Source organism: Sorex fumeus, unplaced genomic scaffold (assembly GCF_029834395.1).
Source record: "Sorex fumeus unplaced genomic scaffold, SorFum_2.1 ptg000146l, whole genome shotgun sequence".
Classification (NCBI taxonomy): Eukaryota; Metazoa; Chordata; class Mammalia; order Eulipotyphla; family Soricidae; genus Sorex; species Sorex fumeus.
Genome location: NW_026606203.1, coordinates 1,222,929 through 1,243,410, shown reverse-complemented (window position 1 = coordinate 1,243,410; position 20,482 = coordinate 1,222,929). Strand labels below are relative to the sequence as shown.

The 20,482-nt window shown below is 39.6% G+C and overlaps 1 pseudogene; it reads left to right on the top strand.

Moving 5' to 3' along the window:
- Nucleotides 1-19,521: 19,521 nt before the first annotated feature.
- On the top strand, nucleotides 19,522-19,615 carry LOC130016144 (uncharacterized; annotated as a pseudogene).
- The last annotated feature ends 867 nt before the right edge of the window (nucleotides 19,616-20,482 follow it).

The window sequence follows — 20,482 nt, the reverse complement described above, 5'->3', positions numbered from 1 at the left end:
AAGGAGAGAGAGAACACAGTGGATTGCCCTGCCACAGAGACAGGGGGGGTGGGGGGATGGGGGTGGGAGGGATATTATCCATGGTGGTGGAAAATGGGCACTGGTGGAGGGATGGGTATCTGATCATTGTATAATTGAAACCAAAGCACAAATTATTGTAAATCTACAACTTTAAAAAAAATAAAATAAAATAAATGGAAAAAAATAACAAACAAAAAGAAATAAAGGGATCCTATACAAAAAAAAAAGATCATTGATTTAAACCACTTGATATTGAAGTGCAATATTCTCACACTTCTCTTCACTGACATTGCACATGGCCCCATTCACTTTAATTGATAAAAATTGTTATCCAGTATTTTACAATTAAATGAATCAATTTAAAAAAAAAGAAAGAAAATTAAAATAAAGTCCTTGGTAAGTTCTGGTAGTCTTGGAACCATGTTGCCCATGGGGTAATCAGCTAGCTAAGTCTTCCTTAACCTGGATGTTCCTTGTTCACATCCCTGACATCACTCTTTTCCTCCTCAGATCCCATTCCCAGTAAATCATGTGCTCACCAAATCTTGTTGTTTCAAGCTTTGTTTTCAGAGGAACCCAAATTTCAAGTCCTCCCTTTTGCACTTATTGTCTCTATGCCCATCATTTCAGACTTTTCTCCCAGCATTTTTTCCTCACTGAATACAACTGTCCTTCAAGAGAGTTGAAGCTTGTTAGTTTTAATAGATGCCTGCAATCATTTTCCTCTAGCCATATTTGAAAGGTAGCAAAACACTTTTAAAGTTGTTCTGTTTCCAGCCAGTCAACTACACTTTCCTGGGAAAATTGATTAGCAGTTTAGTCTCAGGTCTGTCAGAAACTGCATTTGTTTTCCTCCATTTCCACCAAAGAAGTTTCTGGTACCAAACAGACTTAGTATAATGTATATTCCTGTTAATCCACTTGCACTTGGGATCCATGTGAACACCTTCCACCTGGCCTTTATGAACCGTGGTCATCAAGTTTGCTTTTCTGGTGGCATTCTGTTTCTCACTATTCCTCTCCGCAGCTAAGTGATGTGAAAATACCATCTTTAGTAAATGGTATGATTGAAAGCTCCAGAAGGAATGCCAGCCCTTTCAGCTCTCTCGGTCTTTTATGTAACCTGTTCTTTGGAACCTATCTTATTTTCATATTTTTGTTTTGCTTATCATTTACGAAAAACATGTTAACGTACTTAGAAAATATCTACCAACTCTCCAATGCTGATCACCAGCTGTCAGTTCCCTACCCTTCCCCTTTTCCTTCCCATACATCCTTCACTCCATTAACTCTCCTAGGACCATCTATTTCCACCACCACCTTCCAGGCTCAAGGTCAAGCGGTACCAACCCCAAGATTCTACCAGTTTGTGGTTGGTTGGGTGGGAGAATGATGTCATAAAGTAGGCAGTTGAAAGGTAGAGGCTAGCCGATCAGGAGGTCAGATTCCCAAGAAGAAGACCGGATTGGATAGAGAGAGAGGTAGAATAAAGCAGGCTAGGGAGATGGAATCCTACACGACAGTTATAACAGTTTCACCTTCCTCAGACTCTTATGTTAGAAAACTGCTCCCATTATACTCAAGAGCTTACATATTTCATTAACAAATCAAGAAAATTACTAAATAATCATTTATATTGCACTGTTCACCAACATCATTAGGTTTTATTATTATTATATTTTATATAACTTTTACAGCACAGTGGGTAGGCCATTTGCCTTGCAGGAGGCCAACCCAAAGTTTCATACACGCAAGTCAAGTGCTTTAACCCTGAGCCACATAATCAGTCATCAGCAAGTTAGCTTTTAACTACTGATCTTAAGTAAAGAATCAGAAAATTAGACAAATAGATAAAAATGTTCACATCAATATAGACTTAGCAATAAAATATTACAATTATGAAAAACTCCAAAATTTTATGGTCACTGAAATTTATTTTTTAAAAATTATGCTTGTATATAGACTAATGTAAATACATAATTGAAAAACTCCAAAGAAATGTAGCTTCATTTTACATGTATGTTTCTTGTGGTTCTATTTCTTCTTAATATAGTTATCCCACGAACAATACAAATTTGAACTTCTATATGATTTTTTTCAATAATTACATTATGAAACATTTTTGGACATTGGTATTGATGTGGAATAATTAAAGATGATTAATATGGGGACGGGCACTGAGGCCCAGCTCTGGGCAACCAAGTTGAACGGCTCCTATTTCAACCAGGTACAGCCTGCCCCCAAGGCCCTGGGACCCTCTGTGCGCATGCACAGCTAGGTCCACCTCCTAGAAAGCCGGTTTCACCCCTGATCTGCGCGGGACGGGCACGCAGGCCCAGCTCTGGGCAACCAAGCTGAACGGCTCTTATTCCAACCAGGTACAGCCCGCCCCCAAGGGCCTGGGACCCTCTCTGCGCATGCAAAGCTAGCTCCATCGTCGTTCCCAACATCTAGCTCAGTGCCAGGGACTCTTTCTGGAGCCACGGCCGCATTAGCGGCCGCGAAATATTTTCCCACTACATATACCATAGGAACCATAAGCTAACTTCTTCGATGGAAACTTCTCTAGTTTAGCTCAGTCACTAGAAACACAGTAGCCAATAACTCATAAGCCTATCTTAACTCACACTGCATATCAAGCAGAATAGTAACAGTGAATGTTAAGGACTAAACCACAGTTTTCACAATGGTAAAGCAACGCAAAAGCCCACCAAACTTTCTTATTGAAATGTCTAGCCCAGATGACACCAACAGTACTGCAGTGTTAGACAACCTCTCTGACAAGGAATTCAGGAGGGAGCTACTTAGGATGCTTAGGGAATTAAAAGAAACAATGGAAAGCAATGCCAATAGAAGACAAGAGGATTTGAAGGCAGAAATGAGGAAAATGCAATCAGAAATGTCAGACCTGAAAAATCTCGCAGGCGAATTGAAAAACTCAGTGGAAGGCCTCAGCAGCAGAGTAAGAGCTGCTGAGAACAGAATAAGTGAGCTCGAAGATGAAGTTCAGAGACTCTCTAGAAAAGAGCAGAAAATGGAAAAGAGACTCACAATTCGGGAACAGATGGCAAGAGAAGATCGTGATGAAGCCCAGAGGGGTAACATAAGAATTATTGGAGTCCCAGAGGTACAGGAAGAAAACCTTGATGAAGAAGAAACTGTCAAAGACATCATTGCTAAAACGTTTCCAGAGCTGAAGAAAACTTGTGACCATATTCAGGAGGCCCGAAGGGTACCAGCTAGAAGAAATCCGAATAAAAATACCCCAAGACACATTCTGATCAAAATGACCAAAACCTTAGACAGAGACAAAATTCTGAAAGCAGCAAGATCGATGAAAGAAATCTCTTACAAAGGAGCATCCTTAAAATTCACAGCTGATTTTTCTGATGAAACCCTCATGGCCCGAAAACAGTGGTGGGACATAGTGAAAAAACTCAATGAAATAAATGCCTCCCCAAAAATATTTACCCAGCGAGACTCTTATTCATAATAGAAGGAACAACACACAGTTTCAGAGACAAACTACAGCTCAGGAACTTCATAGACTCAAAACCATGTTTACAAGTACAACTAAATGGGCTACATTAAGGCAAGACAGGCCTCTCAAATACACCAAATTTCAACAGAATAATGGGACAAAATCCCATAACAATAATATCTCTCAATGTCAATGGGCTAAACGCACCAATTAAAAGACATAGAGTGGCAGGATGGATTAGAAAATTGAACCCAACATTCTGCTGCCTGCAAGAAACACATCTCAATAGTCAAAGCAAACACAGACTCAGAGTCAAAGACTGGAAAACAATCCTACGGGCAAACAGCTCCCATAAAAAAGCTGGGGAAGCCATCCTAATATCAGACCACATCGATTTCAGAGTGAGGAAGGTCATAAGAGACAGTGAAGGCCATTTCTTATTGATCAAAGGATCTGTAAAACAGGGAGAACTTACAATAATAAATATATATGCACCTAATGAGAGACCAGCAAAGAACTTAAAACAACTACTCATAGATTTGGAAAAAGCCGTCAACAGCAACACAATACTAGTGGGAGAATTCAACACTGCTTTGTCACCAATTGATAGATCAACCAGACTCAAGCTAAGCAAGGACATACTTCATCTGAGGGAAACAATGGAAGAAAGGGACTTGGTAGATATATACAGGACACTTCATCCACAAAAAGCTGAATACACATTCTTCTCAAGCGTACATGGAGCATTCTCCAAGATAGACCACATGCTGAGCCACAAAACATGTCTCAAAAATTAAGAAGATAGAGATTGTATCGACAATCTTCCCAGACCATAATGCGCTGAAATTAGAAGTAAATCACATACAAAAACAGAAAACTAAATGAAACACCTGGAAATTAAACAGTGCTCAACTCAACAACGAGTGGCTTAGACAGGAAATCAAAAATGAAATCAAAAGATTCCTAGAAACGAATGAAAATGAGGACACGAGTTACCAAAACTTATGGGACACAGCAAAAGCTGTGTTAAGAGGAAAGTTTATAGCTCTACAAGCATTCCTCAGGAAGGAGGCGTGAGCACACATAAGTAACCTAACGTCACAGTTTAAGAGCTTGGAGAAGGACCAAAAAAAGGAGCACAACCCGAACAGGAGAAAGGAAATAATATAACTCAGAGCAGAGATTAACGAGATGGAAACCCAAAAAACAATCCGAAAGATAAATGAAACCAAGAGCTGGTTCTTCGAGAAAATTAACAAGATTGATAAGCCTTCAGCAAAACTCAAAGAAAGGGAGAGAGAAAACCCTAATAAACCGAATCAGAAATGAAAATGGTGTCTTTACAACAGAAACCACAGAAATTCAGAGGATCCTCAGGGAGTACTTTGAAAAGCTTTATGCCACGGAACATCAAAACCTCGAGGAAATGGATAAATTCCTAGACTCCTACAGACTCCCAAGGCTGAACCAAGAAGACCTGGAATACCTGAACAGACCTATCACCATCAAGGAAATTGAAATGGTAATAAAAAGTCTCCCCAAGCACAAAAGTCCTGGTCCGGATGGATTCACTAGTGAATTCTTCCAAATCTTTAAAGAGGACTTACTCCCAATCCTCTTTAAGCTTTTCCACGAAATTGAAATATCAAAAACACTTCCGAACAGTTTCTACGAAGCAAATATCACGCTGATACCAAAAGCAGACAGAGATACCACAAAGAAAGAGAATTACAAACCGATATCCCTGATGAACATAGATGCAAAGATCCTCAACAAACTACTAGCAAATAGAATCCAACTACTCATCAAAAAGATCATACACCATGACCAAGTAGGATTCATCCCAGGGATGCAAGGATGGTTCAACATTCGAAAATCAATCAACATAATCCATCATATCAACAAAAGAAAATGTAGAAAGCATATGATTATATGAATTGATGCAGAGAAAGCATTTGACAAGATTCAGCACCCCTTTATGATGAAAACCCTAGCCAAAATGGGTATAGAGGGGATCTTCCTCAACATAATTAAAGCCATCTACCACAAGCCTACAGCAAGCATCATCCTCAATGGGGAAAAACAGAGAGCCTTCCCTCTAAGATCAGGGACGAGAAAGGGATGCCCACTCTCTCCACTGCTGTTGAATATAGTACTGGAATTACTTGCAATAGCGATTAGGCAGGAAAAAGATATTAAGTGCATTCAGGTAGGAAAGGAAGAAATCAAGCTCTCACTATTCGCAGATGATATGATACTCTACTTAGAGAACCCAATAACTTCCACCAACAAACTCCTAGAAACAATAGACTCGTATAGTAAAGTTGCAGGCTATAAAATCAATACACAAAAGTCCATGGCTTTCCTATATGCAAACAGTGAGAGAGAAGAAAGCAACATGCAAAAAACAATCCTGTTCACAATTGTTCCCCAGAAAATCAAGTATCCAGGAATCATCTTACTAAGGAAGTCAAGGACCTGTACAAAGAAAACTACAAAACGCTACTTCAGGAAATAAAAGAGGACATGAGGAAATGGAAAGATATCCCCTGCTCATGGGTCAGGAGACTTAACATTGTCAAAATGGCAATACTACCAAAAGCATTGTATAAATTCAATGCAATCCCTATAAGGATACCCACGACATTCTTCAAAGAAATGGAGCAAACACTCCTGAAATTTATATGGAACAATAAGCCCCCACGAATAGCTAGAGCAATTCTTGGGAAAAAGAAAATGGGAGGAATCAACCTCCCGAACTTCAAACTGTACTACAAAGCAGTAATAATTAAAACAGCATGGTACTGGAACAAAGGCAGAACTTCAGACCAATGGAACAGGGTTGAATACACTGATATCTCCCCTCAATCATATGATCATCTAATCTTTGGTCAAGGTGCAAGTAACGTGATGTGGAGTAAGGAAAGCCTCTTTAACAAATTTTGCTGGCATCACTGGACGACTACATGCAAAAAAATGGGCTCAGAACCCTGCCTAACACCGTGTACAAAAGTAAGATCAAAATGGATTAAAGACCTAAAGATCAGACCAGAAACCATAAGGTACATTGAAGACAAAGTTGGCAAAACCCTCCATGACATTGAAGCTAATGGTATCTTCAAAGACCCCACGCCACTGGCCGAGCAAGTGAAAACAGAGATAGATGAATGGGACTATCTTAAACTAAGAAGCTTCTGCACCTCCAAAGAAACAGTGACCAAAATACAAAGACAGTCTATAGAATGGGAAAGGATATTAGCCGAATAAACATATGACAATGGGTTGATATCCAGGATATACAAAATATTTGTTAAACTCCACAAGAAGAAAACATCCAACCCCATCAAAAAATGGGGCAATGAAATGAACAGAAACTTTCCCAAAGAAGAAATCCGAATGGCAAAAAAGCACATGAGAAAATGTTCTACATCATTAATCATCAGGGAGATGCAGATCAAAACCACAATGAGATACCTTCTCGCACCTCAGAGACTGGCCCACATTCAAAAGAACAAAAGCAACTGATGCTGGCACGGATGTGGCGAGAAAGGGACTCTCCTTCACTGTTAGTGGGAATGTCGACTGGTTCAGCCCTTCTGGAAAACAGTATGGACGATTCTCAAAAAATTAGAAATTGAGCTCCCATTTGACCCAGCAATACCACTCCTGGGAATAAATCCCAGAGAGGCAAAAATGTATAGTCGAAGTGACATCTGCACTTGTTTGTTCATTGCAGCACTCTTTACAATAGCCAGAAACTGGAAGAAACCTGAATGCCCAAGAACAGATGACTGGTTAAAGAAACTTTGGTACATCTACACAATGGAGTACTATGTAGCTCTTAGAAAAGATGAAGTCATGAAATTTACATACAAGTGGTACAATATGAAAAGTATCATGCTAAGCGAAATGAGTCAGAAAGAGAGGGATAGACATAGAAAGATTGCATTCATCTGGGGGATATAAAGTAACAAAGTATGAGATTAATACCCAAGAATAGCTGAGATCAGCACCAGGAGGATTACACCATAACTTAGAGGCCAGCCGGGTATCCTAGAGGAAAGGGCTGTTCAGATAGAGAAGGGAGCACCAAATAAAGGATGTTTGGAGGATCCTCCCAGGAGGGGAGATGCATGTTGAAAGTAGACTATGGACTGAACATGTTTGCCCCTCAATGCCTCTTTTGCAGACCACAACACCCAAAAGGAGAGAGAGAACACAGGGGATTGCCCTGCCACAGAGACAGGGGGGATGGGGGGATGGGGGTGGGAGGGATATTATCCATGGTGGTGGAAAATGGGCACTGGTGGAGGGATGGGTATCTGATCATTGTATAATTGAAACCAAAGCACAAAAAACTTTAAATCTATAACTGTAAAAAAAAATAAAATAAAATAAAGGGAAAAAAATTCTAAGGAAACCCAAGCACAAAAATTTGTAAGTCTACAACTGCACCTCATGGTGTTTCACTAATAAAAAAAATAAATTTATTAAAAAAATAAAAAAATAAATAAAAAAAAAAGAAATTGAGCTCCCATTTGACCCAGCAATACCACTCCTGGGAATATATCCCAGAAAGGCAAAAAATGTATAGTCGAAGTGATATCTGCACTTGTTTGTTCATTGCAGCACTCTTTAAAATAGCCAGAAACTGGAAGAAACCTGAATGCCCAAGAACAGATAACTGGTTAAAGAAACTTTGGTACATCTACACAATGGAGTACTATGTAGCTCTTAGAAAAGATGCAGTCATGAAATTTACATACAAGTGGTACAACATGGAAAGTATCATGCTAAGCGAAATGAGTCAGAAAGAGAGGGATAGACATAGAAATATTGCATCCATCTGGGGGATATAAAGTAACAAAATATGAGATTAATAGCCAAGAATAGCTGAGATCAGCACCAGGAGGATTACTCCATAGCTTAGTGGCCAGTCGGGCATTCTAGAGAAAAAGGCAGCTCAGACAGAGAAGGGAGCACCAAATAAAGGGTGTTTGGAGGACCCTCCCAGGAGGGGAGATGCATGTCGAAAGTGGACTATGGACTGAACATGTTTGCCACTCAATGCCTCTTTTGCAGACCACAACACCCAAAAGGAGAGAGAGAACACAGGGGATTGCCCTGCCACAGAGGTAGGGGGGGATGGGGGGATGGGGGTCGGGGGGGATATTATCCATGGTGGTGGAAAATGGGCACTGGTGGAGGGATGGGTATCTGATCATTGTATAATTGAAACCAAAGCACAAAAAATTGTAAATTTACAACTGTAAAAAAAATAAAATAAAATAAAGGGGAAAAAAAAGTAGACATAACTTCAGGCATATAATATAAATATAATCCTAATAAGAGTAAGTAGATCTATAGCGCTGTCCTCCAGTTGTTCATCGATTAGCTCTAGCAGGCCCGGTAACATCTCCATTGTGAGACTTGTTGTTACTGTATTTGCAGGAATATTTTCAGTATATCCTGAGAGCCTCATTCTCTTAAATGCCTTCTCTGGCAATATCAGGCTCCAGAGGAAAGAACTTTTTCCTGGGAGGATTGCGAGATTCATGGAATCTTCTATGAAGGCTTTGCTAATTCATATTGAATACGTCATGGGTAGCTTACCAGGCTTCACCATGCTGGCGAGATACTCTCGGTAGCTTGTCGGGCTCTCTAAGAGGGACAGAGCAATTTAACCCAGATTGGCCAGGCCGGCCACTTGCAGTGCAAATGCCCTACCGCTGGGCTATAGCTCCAGCAATAAGTATATAATGTAATAGTTCATGTTAAAAAAATTGCAAAAAAAAATACAAAAGTGCATAAATTTGAGGGAATTTTTACTATGCAAAAAGTTTGCAGTTGTTAAAAATCAAATAAAATCCTAATAGTGAAAAAAAAAAAGATGCCACGCCACTGTCTGAGCAAGTGAAAACAGAGATAGATAAATGGATAAATGGGACTATCTTAAACTAAGAAGCTTCTGCACCTCCAAAGAAACAGTGACCAAAATAAAAAGACAGTCTACAGAATGGGAAAGGATATTCGCCGAATACACATGTGACAAGGGGTTGATATCCAGGATATACAAAATACTGGTTAAAATCCACAAGAAGAAAACATCCAACCCCATCAAAAAATGGGGCAATGAAATGAATAGAAACTTTCTCAAAGAAGAAATCCGAATGGCAAAAAAAGCACATGAGAAAATGCTCTACATGATTAATCATCAGGGAGATGCAGATCAAAACCACAATGAGATACCATCTCACACCTCAGAGACTGGCCCACATTCAAAAGAACAAAAGCAGCTGATGCTGGCGCGGATGTGGCGAGAAAGGGACTCTCCTTCACTGTTAGTGGGAATGTCGACTGGTTCAGCCCTTCTGGAAAAAAGTATGGACGATTCTCAAAAAATTAGAAATTGAGCTCCCATTTGACCCAGCAATACCACTCCTGGGAATATATCCCAGAAAGGCAAAAATGTATAGTCGAAGTGATATCTGCACGTGTTTGTTCATTGCACCACTCTATACAATAGCCAGAAACTGGAAGAAACCTGAATGCCCAAGAACAGATGACTGGTTAAAGAAACTTTGGTACATCTACACATTGGAGTACTATGTAGCTCTTAGAAAAGATGAAGTCATGAAATTTACATACAAGTGGTACAACATGGAAAGTATCATGCTAAGAGAAATGAGTCAGAAAGAGAGGGATAGACACAGAAAGATTGCATTCATCTGGGGGATATAAAGTAACAAAATACGAGATTAATAGCCAAGAATAGCTGAGATCAGCACCAGGAGGATTACTCCATAGCTTAGTGGCCAGTCGGGCATTCTAGAGGAAAGGGCAGTTCAGATAGAGAAGGGAACACCAAATAAAGGGTGTTTGGAGGATCCTCCCAGGAGGGGAGATGCGTGTCGAAAGTGGACTACGGACTGAACATGTTTGCCACTCAATGCCTCTTTTGCAGACTACAACACCCAAAAGGAGAGAGAGAACACAGGGGATTGCCCTGCCACAGAGGCAGGGAGGATGGGCGTATGGTGGTTGGGGGGATATTATCCATGGTGGTGGAAATTGGGCACTGGTGGAGGGATGGGTATCTGATCATTGTATAATCAAACCCAAGCACAAAAAATTGGAAATCTACAACTGGACCTCATGGTGTTTCACTAATAAAAAAATTTAAAAAAAAGATGATCAATATATCCTAGAAAAATCAAAAAATCTAAGAAAAAGTATGCTATGCATGTAGCAAGTATCAGGCTGTCTTAATTATTACTACTTTTAGTAAAGTTTGCGGTTCAGGAGGTTAATTCCTCCCATTTTCTTTTTCCCAAGAATTGCTTTAGCTCATCATGGGGGTTTATTGTTCCATATAAATTTCAGGAGTGTTTGCTCCAATTCTTTGAAGAATGTCATACGTATCCTAATAGGGATCACATTGAATTTCTACAGTGCTATTGGATGTATTGCCATTTTGACAATATTAATTCTCCAGATCCATGAACAGGGGATATTTTTCCATTTCCTCGCATCCTCTTTTATTTCAAGAAGCAGCGTTTTGTAGTTTTCTTTGTAAAGTTCCTTTACTTGCTTAGTTAAATTAATTCCTAGGTAGTTGATTTTCTGGCACACAATTGTGAATGGGATTGTTTTCATCTTGTCATTTTCTTCTCTCTCACTATTTGTGTATAGTAAAGCCATGGATTTTTTGGTATTTATTTTATACCTTTAACTTTACTCTCGAGTGTATTATTTCTAGGAGTTTCTTGGTAGAGGTTTTATGGTTCTTTAAGTATAGTATCATATCATTTGCGAATAGTGAGAGCTTGATTTCTTCCTTAACTATTTGGATGGCCTTAATCTCTTTTGCTTGCCTAATTGCTATTGCTAGTATTTCCAGTACTATGTTCAACACCAGTTGAAAGAGTCGGAACCTTATTTCGTTCCTGATCTTAGGCGGAACGCTCTCAGATTTTCCCCTTTGAGGATGATGCTTGCTGTATGCTTGTGGTAGCTGGATTTAAATATATTGGGGTAAGTCCCCTCTATCCCCAATTTGGCGAGGGTTTTCATAATAAACGGATGCTGGATCTTGTCAATTGCTTTCTCTGTATCTATTGATATGATCATATGATTTTTATCTTTTTTTTTGTTGATATGATGGATTATGTTGATTGATTTCCGAATGTTAAACCATCCTTGCATCGCCCGGGATGAATCCCACTTGGTCATGGTGTATGATCTTTTTGATGAGTTGTTGAATTCTATTTGCTAGTATTTTGTTCAGAATCTTCTCCTCCGTGTTCATCAGTGATATCGGCCTGTAGTTTTTTTCTCTCATGGTGTCTTTGTTTCCATTTGGTATTAGAGAGATATGGGCTTCATAGAAACTGTTTGGGAGAGTTTCTGTTTTTTCAATTTCCTGGAAAAGTTTGAGAAGGACGGGCAGTAGATCCTCTTTAAAAGTTTTGAAAAATTCGGTAGTGATTCCATCTGGACCTGGGTTTTTGTTTTTGGGAAGAATTTTGATTGCAGTTTCAATTTCATTTATGTGACTAGGTCTATTCAGGTATTTTATATCTTCTTGACTCATCTTTGGGAGATTTTAGTAATCCAGGAAGTTATCCATTTCTTCTAACTACTCTTTTTTCTTGGCATACAGACTTTCAATGTAGTATCTGATGATCCTTTGAATTTCTTTGGATTCCATTGTGATATCTCTATTTTTATTTCTGATTCGGTGTATTAGTGTTTTCTCTCTCTGTTTCTTTGTGAGTGTTGCTAGTGGTATATCTACCTTGTTTATTTTCTCAAAGAACCAGCTCTTGGTTTCTTTGATCTTTCGGATTGTTTCTTAGGTTTCCATGTCGTTGATTTCTGCTCTAAGTTTTAGATCTTTTTCCTTCTGCCCAATGTAGGATCCTTTTCTTGATCCTTTTATAAGAACTTGAGCTGTGAAATAAGTTGCTTATGTGCATCTTTTCTTCCGTCCTTAGATATGCTTGCAGAGCTATGAATTTTCCCCTTAATAGGGGTTTAGCTGCATCCCATAAGCTCTGGTAGTTCGTGTCTTCGTTCTCATTTGTTTCCAGGTATCATTTGATTTCTTCCTTGACGTCCTTCCTGACCCACACATTGTTCAGCAGTGACTTGTTTAGTTTCCAGGTGTTCGATTTGGTTGTCCGTGTCTGTGTGTGATTCACATCTATCCTCAGTGCATCATGGTCTGAAAAGATTGTTGATACTCTTTCTATCTTCCTGATTCTATTGAGGTATGTTTTGTGGCCTAGCACATAGTCTATTTTGGAAAATGTTCCATGCGCACTGGAGAAGAATGTGTATTCTTTCTTTGGGGCGTGTAAAGCCCTGTATAGGTCTATAAGTCCTATCTCTTCTATTACTTCATTCAAAGACAATGTTTCCTTGCTGAGTTTTGTTCTTGTTGATCTATTCAGAGGTGATAAGGCGATGTTGAAGTCTTCATCTACTATGGTGTTGCTAGCACTGTCCTCTTTAAAATCTGTTAGCAGTTGTTTTAAGTATCTAGCTGTTCCTTCATTAGGTACATATACATTTAAGAGTATGATTTCTTCATGTGGAATGTATACCTTGATGAAGAGAAAGTGGCCCTCGCTGTCCCTTCTAATCTTTTTCAGCCTGAAATTAATGTTGTCGGATATTAGTATGGCCATCCCAGCTTTTGTGAGGGAGCTGTTTGCTTGCAGGATTGTTTTCCATCCTTTCACTTTGAGTCTGTGTTTGCTCTGATTGTTCAGATGAGTTTCTTGTAGACAGCAGAATGCTGGTTTCAGTTCCTGACCCCATTTTGCCACTCTGTGTCTCTTTGTAGGTGCATTTAGACCATTGACATTAAGGGAGATTATTGTCATGGGGTTTTGTGCCATCTTCCTTTAGGAGTTGATTTACACGTGTTTTCCTTCTTATCTTACAGGAGCCCCTTTACTTCTTCTTTTAGATTTGGTTTTGAGTGTATGAAGTTCCTGAGTTTGTGTTTATCTAAAAAGTGGTGTATCGTTCACATCGAATTTGAGTTAGAGTTTAGCTGGATAGAGTATTATCGGTGAGGCGTTCATTTCTTTGAATTTTTTCACTATATACAACCATTGCCTTTGGGTTTGGAGGATTTCCACTGATAGGTCTGCTGTGAATCTAAGGGGTGCTCCTTTGTATGTAATTTCCTTCTTTGACCTTGCTGCTTGTAATATTGTGTCTCTGTCCACAGCATCCATCGTTCTGAATATGATATGCTTGGAGTGTTTTTTTCTGGGGTCTCCTTTAGCTGGTACCCTTCTGGCTCCTTGGAACTGGATGTCTGCTTTCCTTAACTCTGGGAACTTTTCAGCAATGGTTTCTTTTACTCTAGCTTTTTCATTGGGGTTGTTTCCCTTTCCTTCTGGTACTCCAATGATTGTAATGTTGTTCCTCTTGGCGTCATCCCCTAGGTCTCTGATTCTCCTTAGAGCCATTTTGATGTCTTTTCCTATTGCTTGTTCTTCCCAGTGGGAGTTCTGTTGCTCATCTTCAAGCTCGCTGATCCTCTCGTCAGCTGCACTTATCCTATTGCTAAGGGCACTTACTAACTTTTTAATTTCATCCACTGAATCCTTTATTTGTGACTCTTCTTTTTGTAGCTTTTTAAAATTCTGTTCTCTTTTCTTCCTGTATTTTCTTGACTCTCTGTTCTATTGTTTCTTTCATTTCTTATTTTAGTCATTGGATATCTCTTCCATTGATTCTTTGAGTAGATCCTTGAACACCCTCTGCATTTTATCCTGGAATTCTTTATCAATGAGAGCGCAATTGTGGACAACCTCGATTGAGAATTTTTCTTTTCTTCATATTCTCCTTGTGGTGGAGATTTGCGCTTTGGAGGAGGTACTTTTTAGTTTTGAGCTTGTACAGCACATTTCATACAGGTCTTTTCTTAGAAATGGAGTAGGCGAGTGGAATGTTGTTGTATTCTAGTAGAGGTGGTCAGACATTTTTAGTCGGTATTAGGCGACAAAGTGAGAGATGAAAGTCCTGAGTGCCCAGATTGGGAAATATAACTGCGGCTGGCCACCCAGGAGAAGGCCACGCCCACTTCTGGGAGGACACACCCCTATATGGTGGCCACGCCCCTGGCCCATCCCAGGGTCACTCCCACCCAGGTTCCTGGAATGTAGGAGGAGGGATGGAAAATCCCATGGAGCTGCCTCAAGTGTCCCCTTCTGGAGGGTGTCCAGTTCTGCAGGAAAATGCGGGGAGCTGGGTGTGAGGAGTGGTGAACCTGGCTTGTGCTCCCCCTACCCACCTGGAGGGGAGGCGCTGATTTGGTGATGGACAGTCCCAAGGAGCTGCTGCAGGTGTTCCCCGCAGGTGTCCCCCCTGTGGAGGGTGTCGAGTTCAGCGGGAAAAGGCATGGGGCTCTTGTTTTATTTTTACTTTATGTTCCAATCTTAATGGTATCACCAGCTACTCAGTGAACCTAGCTAAACCCTAATGTCTCTTCCACTTTCTCCTGCACAAGTCTCTGCTTTCTGACAAAAGGGAGGACCTCAGAATGCTGACATAAATCTAATACCCAGGGCTGCAGGAGATAGTGTAGTGCTTATGGAACTTGTGTCACATGCACTCAATTTGACTCCCAGCACCACATGATTGCCAGAGTATCAAAGGCTGTATAGCATAGGAGGACCCCAAGCACCATGGCCCCGTTTTCTGAGAATTGTCTGTAGGGCCCCCACACCTCCTGAGCATTGCTTTAGAGACTCTCCCAGCAACCAAAAAATATGTAATGTCCCAGAAACATGTACTTGTCTTAAATAGGGAGCCTCACTTGAAGTGAGGTTCACAAGGAAATATTGCATGAAAACATAAATCAAAGAGCAGGGGAGACAGTGTAAAACATGTGAGTACAGATCATATATTTGGTGAAATGAGTTAAGATTCAGATGCCCTAGTCCTCGCACCAGGGATATTCCTTCAAAAATGCCCCAATATACTGGAAAGGTTCTAGAACATTAAATGACTGAAACTCAGTTATGAGCAACTTTGTAACTGTGTATCTCTTAGTGATTCTAATCGATTAAGTAAATTTTAAATATACCCTCAAAGTAACCTTTTTACCACTAAATGGGAAAGATACTTTCTAATGCTTATCCTCACGAAAAGCTCAACAGAGTGTGACACTTGCCAGGAAATGTTCTCCCTTGCATTTTTCTCATGATACTTATTAGTACTTCACTCTTCTGTTTCTTCCCTTTTCTCATGCCAAAGCTTCGCATCTCCCTTGCAAGCTCCTGAAACATTATCTATTCAACATTGATGCACTTTGCCACTGCTCCTCTTGGCATCTTGTCCACGAACTGATTCTAAAACATAACATAGCTGCAATTATAGTATTCATGCCAAAGGCAGTCATTGATATATCTTTGGGTTTAGTTTTCTACAAGCTATTGGCACACAGGTGAGTAACATTTTTTTTTCCTACAGAGAACACAAAAATAGTTATGCTGGGTTTTAAAGTTCCATCAGTATTTTTAATGTTTTATTGAATATCTGTGATATAGACCATTACAAATCTATTCATAATTTGCTTCCAGTCATACAAAGATCCAACTTCCATCCTTCCTCTAGTGTACATTTCCCAAAACCAATATTCCTGGTTCCCTAAAACCATCCCCCAACAAACTACCCCCACCCCCAGCCTGTCTCTATGGCAGGATCTTTGATTCTTTCTCTTTGTTTCCTTTTTATTTTGTGCATTAAGGGTCTCATACAGGTACTAAGAGGTCATCATCTTTGTTCAAGGAATTGAGCATTTTTATCAGGAAGGTAAGGTTGGAGTAGCTTTGAGGTATGGAAATGACTGCTGAGGCTTCCATAAGTACAGGGCAGTGAGTGTAGGATGCCCATCCTGCCCAGAGAAAGCCTGGAGATTTCAGTCACAAAACACACATATCCGAATTTTCAGCTGTTATGTTTCAGTGAGAGCCATCCTGAGACGGTGGAAACCAGAGGAGGGCATGGTGGCGATTTTGTATTGTGGGAGAAAGTGGCTGCACTGGGTTCTGGTTGGGTGGGCACCAAACTAACCTGCCTCCCTCCGATTTACCCTAGTGTCTTCAGCTTTTTGCAGTTCCAAGGTTAACTGTGACTGTTGATATCTTCCAGATTTGTCTATGGGTCTCTGAAACAAGACCAATCCATTAGCTTGTATAGCTGAGCCAGGGGTGGTTTGTTAACATGGCTCCCACATATCTTTCGGGAGTTTAATTTCTCGGGAAATGTAGTCCTGAGTTGTTGGGAGCCAGCCAGAGGCACAGTGGCCATTTGAGGTTATCGGGAAGCATGAAGACACCATCAGACTGTTGATGCACTCACCTGAGGGTACAGGTTGACTTTCTGTAGGCACTGCACAACCAGACTACAAACATTCATTGAATGAATGAACGAATAATCAACATTTTCAAAATGTGTCTCTTTCTTGCATTTTAGAAGGGTAACTTCTAACATGAAAATAATCTTCACGGTATAATCAAGACCTATGATTTATTCTTAATATATTTAATAAAAGCTAAACATTTTGGAAATTTATACAAAGAAATTCTTTTAAATTATCTGTCTTCATAATTTACTTGTAAATTACTAAGATATCACTGTTTCTTCCACTGTTCTTAGCATAGAAATTTACAGACAGAATGTGCTAAGTAAAAATTCATTTTGGCACTTCTGATCAATGTAGAACTGGAAGTACTTGGAATAGAAAATAGATAAGAAAAAGATATTTAGGGTTTTTCATGTATGAAAGGTAGAAATAATCTCTCACTATTCACAGAAGGTATCATACTATATTTAGAGAATACTAAAATCTCTACGAAAAAACTCCTAGAGGCAATAGACTTTTATAGTAAAATTGCAGGCTATAAACTCAATACCCAAAAGTCTATGGCTTATTTATATGCAAATAATGAGAGAGAAGAAAGTGACATGAAAAAGCAATCCCACTCACAATCGTGCCTCAGAAAATCAAGAACCTTGGAATCAGCTTAACTAAGGAGGTAAAGGACCTATACAATAAGAAATTAAAAAATGACACGAGGAAATGGAAACATATCTCCTGCTTATGGAATGGGAGAATTAACATTGTCAAAATGGCAATTCTCCAAGAAGCATTGTAAAAATTCAACTTGATCCCTATAAAGATACCCATGACATTCTTCAAAGAAATTGATCAAGCACTCCTGAAATTCACATGGAACAACAAACGCACACGAATAGCTAAAGCAATTCTTGGGGAAAAGACGATGGAGGCATCACCTTCCCCAACCTCAAACTCTACTACAAACGATAATAATGAGAACAGCATGGGACTGAAACAAAGGCTCAGCTGCAGACCAATGGAAAAGGATTGTATATACTGACACACACCCTCAAATATATAATCATCTAATCTTTGATAAGGGAGCAAGAAATGTGAAGTGGTTCAAGAGAGTCCTTCTAAACAAACGGTGCAGAAAAAACTGGACAGCTATATGCAAAAAAAAAAAAATGGCTCAAACCTCTACCTAACACCATGCACAAAAGTCAGATAAAAATAGGTCAAAGTCATCAACATCACACCAGATTCCCTCAGGTACAGTGATGACAAGGTCGGCAAATCCCTCCACGACATTGAAGCTAAAGGTATCTTCAAATATAACATGCAACTTGCCAAGCAACTGGAAACAGAGATAAACAAAGGGAACTATCTTAAATTAAGCAGCTTCTGTACCTCAAAAGAAACAGTGACCAGAAACAAGGACTCCGCCATGCGGGCAAGATACTCGCAGAAGCCTACCAGGTTCTCTGAGAGTGAGAACTGGACAATCAGAGTTACTCTCTTCTAAATAAGATCCAGTCTCTGGATGTTGGCTATTGATGGCATTACATGGATCCAGGGGTAGATCGTGGTTTTAACACTTAATTACTAGAAGATGGAGGATCTGGAAGGAGGGGGCACAGTCTTGATCTGAGCAGCCATGGAGATCTCATCCCCCGGTCCCGCACATTTGGGTTCCTCTTCCAGTTCCTTCATGCATGAGGCTCCTTCAAGCTTGGGAAGAGTGGTCTTAAGCGTACCTATGGCTGGTTGCAGAGGTCTTCAGCTGCCGGGTCTATGCTCAGGGCGGTGAGGGAATCTCACCCCGCCATCTCCAAGGGGCCCCAGTGAGGAAAGCCAGGTGCGAGGTCAGGAGACTGTTGTTTTAGACATATTTGGAATTAATTTTAGATCGAAAAGTACGCATCATTGAAAATACTTATGTGCTTAGTAATAAATTACTACAAACTTGTTCAATCACGTCAGAGACCCCACTCTGCTCAGAGAACTAGATTTTAATTACAGATCCGTTTTGCCCATGTGTCATGACTGAGAATCTCTATCAGTAGATATGAAACTCACTATACACAAAGATGCACACAGGTTACTATGAGTCATCTATGTTGTTAATGTGAGTTGGCCATTAAACTTCACTGAGACCCTTTGTTCTGTCCTTTATAGGAGCCATATGAGTCTCACCTTCCATTCAAGTTGAACTTGTAATAAGGTGGAATGAAATCATCAATATGCTTCTCAGCTCATCCTTCAGGAAAAAAATCCTACATACATTCAAGGTGGTCAAAGTGCAGACAACACCATCCACCTTTTCCTGGAGAAGTACACGGGACTGAGGTGAAAACAGCAAAAGGCTCTAGTTTAATGGTCTTAATTAAGGTTTCAGGGAACGACATTAAACAACCTCATATACCATCTTCCAAAAGAATTATTTTGTAAAACTGATGCCTAGGGTATGGTAAAAGATAATATGGTAAAAACCATATTTTTCTTTCTGGGACATTAAATTTCTAAATCTATTTATTCATGCTGCTTTGAAATACATTCCTTGATTAGGAATCATTGTCTGCCATAGGAGTGAGGAAGGACAGCACTCAAAGTAATAAGAAGAGAAAAATATGGAAAAATTAACTCCTACTAAGTTTAACACATATACTAAAATTGAAATGATAAAATGATGAGCATGGTCCTTGCACAGAGATGATATGCAAACTTGTAAAGCATTCCATATTTTTGTTGCAAGAAGAATGAACAGGTCTACTTTAAGCTAAGACAATCCCCACAAGTACAAAAATTCTACATAAAGAGAGCACAAATCCACACCACAACAATCTCTCTCAATGTCAATGGACTAAATGTGCCAATTCAGAGGCACAGAATGGGAAGATGAATTAGAAAACTGAAACCAACATTCATTCTGCTGCCTGCAAGAAACACGTCTGAACAATCAAAGCACCCATGGGCTAAAAGTAAAAGTCTGGGAAACAAGTTTTCAAGAAAATATCACCTCCACAAAGCTGGAGTGGCGATACTAGTATCAGACCACATGGACTTCAGGCTAAAGATTATCAGAGACAGTGAAGGTCATTTCTTAATGATCATGGGATATGTACATCAGAAAGAACTCACCCTCCTCAATGTATATGATCCTAATGACAGACCAGGAAAATACTTAAAAACAACTTCTAATTGACTTATAGAAAAACATTGATAGCAACACAATACTAGAAGGAGATTTCAACACTTCTTTGACACTTCTCCATAGATCAAACAGACTGAAGCTCAGCAAGGAAATATTTTCTTTAAGGGGAGTAATGAACAACCATTGGCTTAGGGAAGAAATCAAAGAGGAAATAAAAAATTTCCAGAAACAAATGAGAATGAGGACACGAGCTACCATAACTTGTGGGACACAGCAAAAGCAGTGTTAAGAGGAAAGATTATAGATCTGCCAGAATTCATTAGGAAGAAAGAAAGGGCCTACATGAATAAATTAGAGGTCAAGATTTTGTAAAATGACCAACAAAAGTAGTCCAAAATAGGCTGGAGGAAGGAAATAATAAAACTTGTACCAGACATCAATGAGCTACAATCCCAAAATA